Genomic DNA, 12447 nt, shown 5'->3' on the forward strand with positions numbered 1-12447 from the left:
TCTGTTCTTGAGTAGGCAACTTGATGAAAGCCAGTCAATATTTAAATCACCCCAAAAATATACCTCTCTGTTGATATCACATACATTATCAAGCATTTCACACATGTTATCCAAATACTGACTGTTAGCACTTGGTGGACTATAGCAGCTTCCCACCAGAATGGGCTTTAGGTGAGTCAGGTGAACCGGTAGCCATATTACTTCAACAGTATTTAACATGAGATCCTCTCTAATCTTTACAGGAATGTAGTTCTGAATATAAACAGCAGCACCTCCACCTTTGGCATTTCTGTCTTTTCTGTAGATGTTATAACCATGTATTGCTACCACTGTATCATCGAATGTATTATCTAAGTGAGTTTCAGAGGCTGCCAGAATATGTATGTCATCTGTTATGAATGAATGATTTCATGAACCTTGTTTCTTAAACTACATATTTTAACGTGGGCTATTTTTTTTACCACTTTTCTGGGATGCTTGATTGTTTTCATTGCTTTACTGGGAAGCTTAGCAGAAGTAGACATGCTCATGTTATTTATGTTAGTGCAGGGTGAGCTGCACACACTGGACTTCCTACAAGGGCTCATCATCTCCGTGCTAACAGTATTACTCTGGTTTATAGGCTAATGATTACTGCGTACAATAGCTGTAGGATTCAGGGCAGTTAGAGGGACATAAATTAGGTTCCTTACATTTACATCTTTGAACGCCCCTGCGATAATATACAATTCAGCGACACAACGGTAAGGATTAACTGAGCTGGGCTTGGGTCATTAAGTCATCATCTCAACACAGCCTTACAATGCTGTGAAAGGATCCAGGAACCCAAATGATTTGGGTGGATCCCATCCTCCTTATAAAAACGAGTTGTGCTTCCAGAATGTATCAATGTATTGTGTTTAACAAATCACTTTTTGTTGTCTTTCTGTTTATTGATTATCGTATTCATTACTTATAAACAGTTGTGAACATGAAACAAACCAATTCCATAGTGTGAGCGTGATTGCATCCAAAATGGCACCCTATTCCCTATGTAGTGCACTACATTGGACCAGGCACCATAGGGAATAAGGGTGCGATTTGGGAACCCTTGTGTAACAAGTACATTTTTATTTTTTACATTTTTATAATTTAACCTTTTATTTAACTAGGCAAGTCAGTTAAGAACAAATTCTTATTTACAATGACAGCCTACACCGGCCAAACCCCAGACAACGCTGGGCCAATTGTGCACCTCCCTACGGGACTCCCAATCACAGCCCAGATGTGACGCAACCTGGATTCAAACCGGGGACTGCAGTGACGACCTCTTGCACTGGGATGCAGTGCCTTTAGACCACTGCGCCACTAGGAGGTCAAAAGTGGTGCTTCATGTAGTGTGAGTGGGGACGACACGACACCACGGTCAGCTTAACCAGCCCTGAATGGTCGAATCCGTTTTCCTGAATAGTTCTACTAGAGAGATCTACCTAGGTAAATCTGTGACCTGTGTTCACATATAGTGTCCTAATCAAGAGATTTGTTTTGCCTTAAAGAGGCAAAGTTCAGCCACAATCCTAAAGGATATGATGTATCTCTTTACTGCAATAATCTTTAAATGTTTCAGTACAATAATAATAATACTACTAATAATAATAATAATAATATAATAATAATATTATAATAATAATAATAATAATAAAAATAATAATATAATGATGATAATAATAATAATAATAATATAATAATAATGCTACTAATAATAATATAATAATAATAATATAATAATATAATAATAATAATTCAAATAATAAAATAATAATAATATAATAATAATAATATAATAATAATTCTGATTTGTATTTTGATTACATTTTTTAAATTTAACCTTTATTTTACCAGACAAGTCAGTTAAGAACAAATTCTTATTTTCAGTGACGGCCTAGGAACAGTAGGTTAACTGCCTGTTCAGGGGCAGAACGACAGATTTGTACCTTGTCAGCTCAGGGGTTTGAACTTGCAACCTTCCGGTTACTAGTCCAACGTTCTAACCACTAGGCTACCTAACCACTAGGCTACCTAACCACTAGGCTACCCTGCCGCCCCTCCACTCTAACCACTAGGCTACCCTGCCGCCCCTCCACTCTAACCACTAGGCTACCCTGCCACCTCTACACTCTAACCACTAGGCTACCCTGCCGCCCCTCCCCTGCCGCCCCTAACCACTAGGCCTCCACTCTAACCACTAGGCTACCCTGCCACCTCTACACTCTAACCACTAGGCTACCCTGCCACCTCTACACTCTAACCACTAGGCTACCCTGCCGCCCCTCCACTCTAACCACTAGGCTACCCTGCCACCTCTACACTCTAACCACTAGGCTACCCTAACCCGCCCCTCCACTCTAACCACTAGGCTACCCTGCCACCTCTACACTCTAACCACTAGGCTACCCTGCCACCTCTACACTCTAACCACTAGGCTACCCTGCCACCTCTACACTCTAACCACTAGGCTACCCTGCCACCTCTACACTCTAACCACTAGGCTACCCTGCCACCTCTACACTCTAACCACTAGGCTAGGCTACTGCCTGCCTCTACACTCTAACCACTAGGCTACCCTGCCGCCCCTCCACTCTAACCACTAGGCTACCCTGCCGCCTCCACACTCTAACCACTAGGCTACCCTGCTACCCCACCTCTACACCCTAACCACTAGGCTACCCTGCCACCTCTACACTCTAACCACTAGGCTACCCTGCCACCTCTAACCACTCTAACCACTAGGCTACCTAACCACTAGGCTACCCTGCCACCTCTACACTCTAACCACTAGGCTACCTAACTACTAGGCTACCCTGCCGCCCCTCCACTCTAACCACTAGGCTACCCTGCCGCCTCTACACTCTAACCACTAGGCTGCCGCCCTACACTCTAACCACTAGGCCCTGCCACCCCTCCACTCTAACCACTAGGCTACCCTGCCACCTCTACACTCTAACCACTAGGCTACCCTGCCGCCCCTCCACTCTAACCACTAGGCTACCCTGCCACCTCTACACTCTAACCACTAGGCTACCCTGCCACCTCTACACTCTAACCACTAGGCACCTCTACACTCTAACCACTAGGCTACCCTGCCACCTCTACACTCTAACCACTAGGCTACCCTGCCGCCTCTAACCACTAGGCTACCCTGCCGCCTCTAGGCACTCTAACCACTAGGCTACCCTGCCGCCTCTCTACACTCTAACCACTAGGCTACCCATCCGCCTCTACACTCTAACCACTAGGCTACCCTGCCGCCCTCTAACCACTCTAACCACTAGGCTACCCTGCTAGGCCTCTACACTCTAACCACTAGGCTACCTAACTAACCACTAGGCTACCCTGCCGCCCCTCCACTCTAACCACTAGGCTAACCCTGCCGCCTCTACACTCTAACCACTAGGCTACCCTGCCACCCCTCCACTCTAACCACTAGGCTACCCTGCCGCCCCCTCCACTCTAACCACAGGCTAGGCTACCACTAGGCCGCCTCTACACTCTAACCACTAGGCTACCTGACCCACTAGGCTCCACCTAACCACTAGGCTACCCTAGGCTACCCTGCCACCTCTACACTCTAACCACTAGGCTACCCTGCCGGCAAAGAGGGGGATCCGCTAATCATTGAATGAATTTGGAACGGTCAGTAAATGACCCGGGTCAAAGTGGTGTTTCAGGTAGTGGGGATGACACGACACGCACCGCGGTCAGCTTAACCAGCTCTAGCTGTTTTCCTCAATGGTACTACTAAAAAAGATTGAACCAGGTGTATCTAGCCGAGTGACTGAGGTCAATGTAGTGTAAGGGTCAGCCGGTCTGGGACTCACGTGGAACTAACACACTTCCTCTAGACCTGCTGCTCTGATCCTCTTACCCATCCTCATCCTCTGGCACTGGCGTTTGTCCCAAAATGCCACCCTATTCTCTATATAGTGAACTACTTCTGACCAGGGCCCAGGTCAAAAGGTAGTACACTAGGTAGGGAATAGGTTGCCATTTCGGGACACAGCCATGGATTAGCTTGTTCTCCAGGATTTAGATGGAGCATCGCACTGTTGAGTCACTCGAGTCACGCCAGGCCATGTATCAAACAACACCTTCCTCTGTTTATTTAAAAGTTTCACCACAGTGTGAAGTGTATTACAAATATTTGGTTCAGCTTCAAACAAAGCAAAAAAATATATATATATATACACATATATATATATATATATATAGACATATAGACATATAGACATAGGAAATGAGGTCAGAGTAGAACGAATGACGTGCATAGGATAGCAGTGACAGGCACGCGAGCGCACAGACACACACACACACAGACACACACACACACACACAGACACACACACACACACACACACACACAGACACACACACAGACACACACACAGACACACACACACACACAGACACACACACGCACACACAGACACACACACACACAGACACACACACACACATGCATCTGAGCCAAACCACCCAGGAGGAAATATATATGAACCTTCTCATCCTGGCCTTTGCATCAGTCTTTGTTCATTACAGTATTTTGACAACCAGGTGATTATTCAATCAGGAAATGCAAATGTTAATGGTTTCTTATTTGCATATCTGTGTTTTCCTTTTGTTGAAATGTAATTGATTATGACAGTCTACAATGATGAATGCCACTCCTGGTGCACTCTGATATGTATTATTAGCCATTAGGGAGAGGAGAGGGAGGGAGGAGAGGAGAGGAGAGGGAAGGAGGAGAGGGAGAGGAGAGGGAAGAAGGAGAGGGAGGAGAGGGAGAGGTAGGGAGGAGTGGAGAAGGTGAGGGAGAGGAGAGGGAGGAGAGGGAGGGAGGAGAGGGAGAGTAGAGGGAAGGAGGAGAGGGAAGGAGGAGAGGGGAGGAGGGAGGAGAGGGAGAGGAGAGGGAAGGAGGAGAGGGAGATGAGAGGGAGAGGTAGGGAGGAGAGGAGAAGGTGAGGGAGAGGAGAGGGAAGGAGGAGAGGGAAGAGTGGGGAGGGAAGAGGATAGGATAGGATAGGATAGGATAGGGAGAATAGGGAGATGAGAGGGAAGAGGATAGGAGAGGGAGAGGGAAAAGGATAGGATGAGGAAAGGGAAGAGGATAGGGAGGAGAGGAGAGGAGAGGAGGAGAGGAGAGGAGAGGAGAGGAGAGGAGGAGGGAGGGAGAGAGAAGAGGAGAGGAGAGGAGAGGAGAGGAGAGGAGAGGAGAGGGAAGAGGATAGGAGAGGAGAGGGAAGGGAAGATAGGATAGGATAGGGAGGAGAGGAGAGGGAGAGGGAGAGGATAGGATAGGATAGGGGGAGGAGAGGGAAGAGGATAGGGAGGAGGGAGAGGAGAGGAGAGGGAAGAGGATAGGGAGAGGAGAGGAGAGGGAGAGGAAGAGGATAGGATAGGATAGGGGGAGGAGGGAGAAGAGGATAGGATAGGATAGGGAGGAGAGGGAGAGGATAGGAGGGAGGAGAGGAGAGGGAAGAGGATAGGATAGGGAGGGAGAGGAGAGGGAAGAGGATAGGATAGGAGAGGGAGGAGGGAGAGGGAAGAGGATAGGAGGGAGGGAGGAGAGGGAAGAGGATAGGATAGGATAGGGTTAAGAGGGAAGAGGATAGGAGAGGGAGAGGGAAGAGGATAGGATAGGGAGGAGAGGAGAGGGAAGAGGATAGGAGAGGGAGGAGAGGAGAGGAGAGGGAAGAGGATAGGATAGGAGAGGGAGGAGAGGAGGGGGAAGAGGATAGGACAGGGAGGAGAGGGAAGAGGATAGGATAGGATAGGATAGGATAGGATAGGATAGGATAGGATAGGATAGGATAGGGAGGAGAGGGAGAGGGAAGAGGATAGAATAGGGAGGAGAGGGAAGAGGATAGGAGAGGGAGGAGAGGAGAGGGAAGAGGATAGGATAGGGTTGAGAGGGAAGAGGATAGGATAGGGAAGAGGATAGGAGAGGGAGAGGGAAGAGGATAGGATAGGGAGGAGAGGAGAGGGAAGAGGATAGGAGAGGGAGGAGAGGAGAGGGAAGAGGATAGGATAGGATAGGGTTGAGAGGGAAGAGGATAGGAGAGGGAGAGGGAAGAGGATAGGAGAGGGAGAGGGAAGAGGATAGGAGAGGGGAGGGAAGGGATAGGATAGGGAGGGAGAGAGAGGGAGGAGAGGAGAGGGAAGAGGATAGGAGAGGGAGAGGGAAGAGGAGAGGGAAGAGGATAGGAGAGGGAGAGGGAAGAGGATAGGATAGGGAGGAGAGGGAAGAGGATAGGAGAGGAGAGGGAAGAGGATAGGATAGGGAGGAGAGGGAAGAGGATAGGAGAGGGAGAGGGAAGAGGATAGGAGAGGGAGAGGGAAGAGGATAGGATAGGGAGGAGAGGGAAGAGGATAGGAGAGGGAGGAGAGGAGAGGGAAGAGGAGAGGAGAGGGAAGAGGATAGGATAGGGAGGAGAGCAACTGGGGAGAAAAATATGTAACTAAAAAAGGGGGCCTCTAAAGGGAAAATATGAATGATATTAAGATGTGCCCTTACAGTAAGCACACACTTCAATGTGATACTGTGATATTATGGTATTGTGATACTGTGATATTTTGATACTCTAATACTGTGATACTGTGATATTATGGTATTGTGATACTGTGATATTTTGATACTCTAATACTGTGATACTGTTATACTGTGATATTGTGATACTCTGATATTGTGATATTGTGATATTGTGGTACTGTGATATTGTGATACTGTGATATTGTGATACTCTGATATTGTGGTACTGTGATATTGTGATACTGTGGTATTGTGATACTCTGATACTGTGATATTGTGATACTGTGGTATTGTGATACTCTGATATTGTGGTACTGTGATATTGTGATACTGTGGTATTGTGATACTCTGATACTGTGATATTGTGATACTGTGGTATTGTGATACTCTGATATTGCAAGTAATAGCCAGGACTGCGTAGAGACCAGGAGAAGGAGGAGAGAGGAGCCAGGACTGCATAGACCAGGAGAAGGAGAAGAAAAGAGAGAGTAGGAGAGAGGAGTAGAGAGGAGTAGAGGGGAGCCAGGACAGCATAGACCAGGAGAAGGAGAAGAAAAGAGAGTAGGAGAGAGGAGTAGAGAGGAGTAGAGGGGAGCCAGGACGGCATAGACCAGGAGAAGGAGAAGAAAAGACAGAGGAGCAGGAGAGAGGAGTAGAGGGGAGCCAGGACGGCATGGGGACCAGATGGTGACTTTCCACATGACCAAACTGATCAATCAGCCTGCTGGGACCCAGGTGCAGCACAGGCGGGCACCGTCACCCCCCAACCCATCCCTCTAACCATCTACAGGGCACTGCTAACACATGGGTACCACACCAATCATAACAGGGCACCCTGAAGCACTGTGTGTGTGAGTGTGTGTGTGTGTGTGTGTGTGTGTGTGTGTGTGTGTGTGTGTGTGTGTGTGTGTGTGTGTGTGTGTGTGTGTGTGTGTGTGTGTGCGTCCTGCAGTGCCGTAGCTGATGACATCACAGTTTCCCCTCCGCTCTCCCACGAGAGATCACAACAACCAGCGTCTGAAAACACTTCCAGGACAACAGAAAGGTGTGGGCTACACTAAAGGAAGTGACATCATAGCCAAGGGTCTCCCATAAAAATATAACCGCGGTTCCACCTAAGACAAAATGTTTGAACTCACTGTTTGGATAAAAGGATACGTTCAGCGGTATATACAGTACTTAGATCGTTTTAAAACCCAGAATGTTGTTACTCATCCTCCTTTCAGGACCCATTCAGTTGAAACTAAAGCTTTTGTCCTCCACCCTGAAACTAAAGCTCTTGTCCTCCACCCTGAAACTAAAGCCCTTGTCCTCCACCCTGAAACTAAAGCTCTTCCACCCTGAAACTAAAGCTCTTGTCCTCTACCCTGAAACTAAAGCCCTTGATCTCCACCCTGAAACTAAAGCCCTTGATCTCCACCCTGAAACTAAAGCTCTTGTCCTCCACCCTGAAACTAAAGCTCTTGTCCTCCACCCTGAAACTAAAGCCCTTGTCCTCCACCCTGAAACTAAAGCTCTTCCACTCTGAAATTATATATCTTGTCCTCCACCCTGAAACTAAAACCCTTGTCCTCCACCCTGAAACTAAAGCCCTTGTCCTCCACCCTGAAACTAAAGCTCTTGTCCTCTACCCTGAAACTAAAGCCCTTGATCTCCACCCTGAAACTAAAGCCCTTGTCCTCCACCCTGAAACTAAAGCTCTTGTCCTCCACCCTGAAACTAAAGCTCTTGTCCTCCACCCTGAAACTAAAGCTCTTGTCCTCCACCCTGAAACTAAAGCTCTTGTCCTCCACCCTGAAACTAAAGCTCTTCCACCCTGAAACTAAAGCTCTTGTCCTCCACCCTGAAACTAAAGCCCTTGTCCTCCACCCTGAAACTAAAGCCCTTGTCCTCCACCCTGAAACTAAAGCTCTTGTCCTCCACCCTGAAACGAAAGCCCTTGTCCTCCACCCTGAAACTAAAGCTCTTGTCCTCCACCCTGAAACGAAAGCCCTTGTCCTCCACCCTGAAACTAAAACCCTTGTCCTCCACCCTGAAACTAAAGCTCTTGTCCTCCACCCTGAAACTAAAACCCTTGTCCTCCACCCTGAAACTAAAGCCCTTGTCCTCCACCCTGAAACTAAAGCTCTTCCACCCTGAAACTAGAGCTCTTCCACCCTGAAACTAGAGCTCTTCCACCCTGAAATTAAATATATAGGGAATAGGGTGCTATGCCCTGAATGGAACCGTGCTGCATGTAATGCCCTGGACCAGAGCTACAGTGGCGTGCTGCATGTAATGCCCTGGACCAGAGCTACAGTTCAATGCCCAATGCACAGTGGATATAGGGAATAGTGGGTGCTATGTGCCCTGGACCAAGTGCAGTTAATAGTGGAATAGGAACCAGTGGACCTCGTGCTGCAAACCAGAGTAGGCAGCGGGCCTCGTGCTGCATGTAATGCCCTGGACCAGAGACAGGCTTACTGTACCTTGAATGGAACAGTGTTTAGGGGACATGAGAGAGGAGGAGGGTCCAGTGGACCTCGTGCTGCATGTAATGCCCTGGACCAGAGCTACAGTGGACCTCGTGCTGCATGTAATGTTTGCGCTGTTCTGTGAAGGGAGTAGTACACAGCGTTGTACGAGATCTTCAGTTTCTTGGCAATTTCTCTCATGGAATAGCCTTAATTTCTCAGAAGAAGAATAGACTGACAAGTTTCAGAAGAAAGTTATTTGTGTCTGGCCATTTTGAGCTTGTAATCGAACCCACAAATGCTGATGCTCCAGATACTGAACTAGCCTAAAGAAGGCCAGTTTTATGGCTTCTTTAATCAGAACAACAGTTTTCAGCTGTGCTAACATCATTTCAAAAGGGTTTTCTAATGATCAATTAGCCTTTTAAAATGATAAACTTGGATTAGCTAACACAGCGTGCCATTGGAACACAGGAGTGATGGTTGCTGATAATGGGCCTCTGTACGCCTATGTAGATATTCCATAGAAAATCTGCCGTTTCCAGTTACAATAGTCATTTACAACATTAACAATGTCTACACTGTATTTCTGATAAATTTGATGTTTTTTTTATGGACATAAAAAGTGATTTTCTTTAAAAAACAAGGACATTTCTAAGTGACCCCAATCTGACTTTGTCTGTAGTCAGATGTTAAAGATTATAAAGATTATAAAGATTATAAAACAGTAGTGTGTAGTTCCAGTAGTTAGCTACACCGCTACATGGTAAAACAGTAGTGTGTAGTTCCAGTAGTTAGCTACACCGCTACATGGTAAAACAATAGTGTGTAGTTAGCTACACCGCTACATGGTAAAACAGTAGTGTGTAGTTCCAGTAGTTAGCTACATGGTAAAACAGTAGTGTGTAGTTCCAGTAGTTAGCTGCACCGCTACATGGTAAAACAATAGTGTGTAGTTCCAGTAGTTAGCTGCACCGCTACATGGTAAAACAGTAGTGTGTAGTTCCAGTAGTTAGCTACACCACTACATGGTAAAACAGTAGTGTGTAGTTCCAGTAGTTAGCTACACCGCACCATGATAAAACAGTTATTAATTACTGAAAACACTACCAAGATTTGAATTTAATTCAACTTTCACCAATCTACTGCAAAATGTAGTTCAGTTACTAGTAGTTTAGTTACTGAAAGTAGTTCTGGCTTCTACAGTGGCTTTTACAGTAGGTCAACCTGCTTGCTAGCCTGGGCTAACATACAGACAGTACCCACAGGGCACAAACTGGTTGAATCAACATTGTTTCCATGTCATTTAAAAAAAATGTGATGACGTTGAATTAACATGGAAAATTGGATTTACAAAAAGCCATCACCGTAAAATAATTTGTGCAATTTTTTTATTTTCTTTATTTCACCTAATCCAATTACATGGCTCATGTTTTTTTTGTTGATTTCGAGGTGAATTCACTTTAGTTGACAACTCAATCAACTTTAAATAAAAACTAAGAGCCAAAGAGATTAGAGATCACAGGAAAACCACTTGGATGGGTGGCATTTACTCAGTGCTTTAGCACCCAATCCAGACAGCAACTATATGAATAACCTTACTCCAGACAGCCTTAGTGAGGAGGAACTTACCCAGCCGCACGTGCCTAGAAGTTAAGAACTCACGGCAGGCTTGTCTGATTTGGGAATATGGGTCAGACAGTCAGGGGAGGGAGAGAAAGGAAGACACTAATGTACAAGAGGTGTTTTTTTAGGGTGTGGTTTATTTAGGAGTGTGTTTATGTACCAGTATTGCTTCCGTCCCTCTCCTCGACCCTACCTGAGCTCAAACCAGGGACCCTCTGCACACATTGACAACAGCCACCCTCGAAGCATAGTTATCCATCGCTCCAGAAAAGCCACGGCCCTTGCAGAGCAAGGGGAACAATTACTTCAAGGTCTCAGAGCGAGTGACGTCACTGAATGAAACGCTATTAGCGCGCGCACCACCGCTAACGAGCTAGCCATTTCATATCAGTCATATTTAGTTAGAAGTGTGTTTAGTTAGAAGTGTGTTTAGTTAGAAGTGTGTTTAGTTGGGTGTGTTCAGTTGGGTGGGTTTAGTTAGGAGTGTGTTAAGTTAGGAGTGTGTTTAGTTGGGTTGTGTTTTGTTAGGGTGTGTTTAGTTAAGAGTGTGTTTAGTTGGGTGTGTTTAGTTGGGTGTGTTCAGTTGGGTGTGTTCAGTTGGGTGTGTTCAGTTGGGTGTGTTCAGTTGGGTGTGTTTAGTTAGGAGTGTGTTTAGTTGGGAGTGTGTTTAGTTAGGAGTGTGTTCTGTTGGGTGTGTTTAGTTAGGAGTGTGTTCAGTTGGGTGTGTTTACTTAGGAGTGTGTTTAGTTGGGGTGTGTTTAGTTAGGAGTGTGTTTAGTTAGGAGTGTGTTAAGTTAGGAGTGTGCTTAGTTAGGAGTGTGCTTAGTTAGTAGTGTGTTTAGTTAGGAGTGTGTTTAGTTGGGTGTGTTCAGTTGGGTGTGTTCAGTTGGGTGTTTAGTTGGGTTGTGTTTGGTAAGGAGTGTGTTTAGTTAGGAGTGTGTTTAGTTAGGAGTGTGTTTAGTTAGGAGTGTGTTTAGTTAGGAGTGTGTTTAGTTAGGAGTGTGTTTAGTTAGGAGTGTGTTTAGTTAGGAGTGTGTTTTGTTAGGGTGTGTTTAGTTAGGAGTGTGTTTAGTTGGGTGTGTTTAGTTAGGAGTGTGTTTAGTTGGGAGTGTGTTTAGTTAGGAGTGTGTTTAGTTAGAAGTGTGTTTAGTTAAGAGTGTGTTCAGTTGGGTGTGTTTAGTTAGGAGTGTGTTCAGTTGGGAGTGTGTTTAGTTAGGAGTGTGTTCAGTTGGGTGTGTTTAGTTAGGAGTGTGTTCAGTTGGGTGTGTTTACTTAGGAGTGTGTTTAGTTAGGAGTGTGTTTAGTTAGGAGTGTGTTTAGTTAGGAGTGTGTTTAGTTAGGAGTGTTTTTATTTAGGGTGTGTTTGGTTAGAGTTAGGAGTGTGTTTAGTTGGGGTGTGTTTGGTTAGGAGTGTTTTTATTTAGGGTGTGTTTGGTTAGGAGTGTGATTAGTTGGGGTGTGTTTGGTTAGAGTTAGGAATGTGTTTAGTTGCGGTGTGTTTGGTTAGAGTTAGGAGTGTGATTAGTTGGGGTGTGTTTGGTTAGAGTTAGGAGTGTGTTTAGTTGCGTTGTGTTTGGTTAGAGTTAGGAGTGTGATTAGTTGGGGTGTGTTTGAAGGGAATCCCTGTCTACTCTGCCTTTTTTAATCCGTTATTTTGAAGTTCACTCACTCCTATCGTTTGAAAGACACCCTGTTATATAGTAGTAAACCAACGGGGCACTAGATATGTAGGTAGCGTGTGTGACTGTGACTGTGTGTGCAGCAGTGGAACCTCCCCAATCCCTCCCTAAATCACCCCTCACC

This window comes from Oncorhynchus tshawytscha, linkage group LG01 (genome assembly GCF_018296145.1).
Source record: "Oncorhynchus tshawytscha isolate Ot180627B linkage group LG01, Otsh_v2.0, whole genome shotgun sequence".
In the NCBI taxonomy this organism is placed as follows: domain Eukaryota; kingdom Metazoa; phylum Chordata; class Actinopteri; order Salmoniformes; family Salmonidae; genus Oncorhynchus; species Oncorhynchus tshawytscha.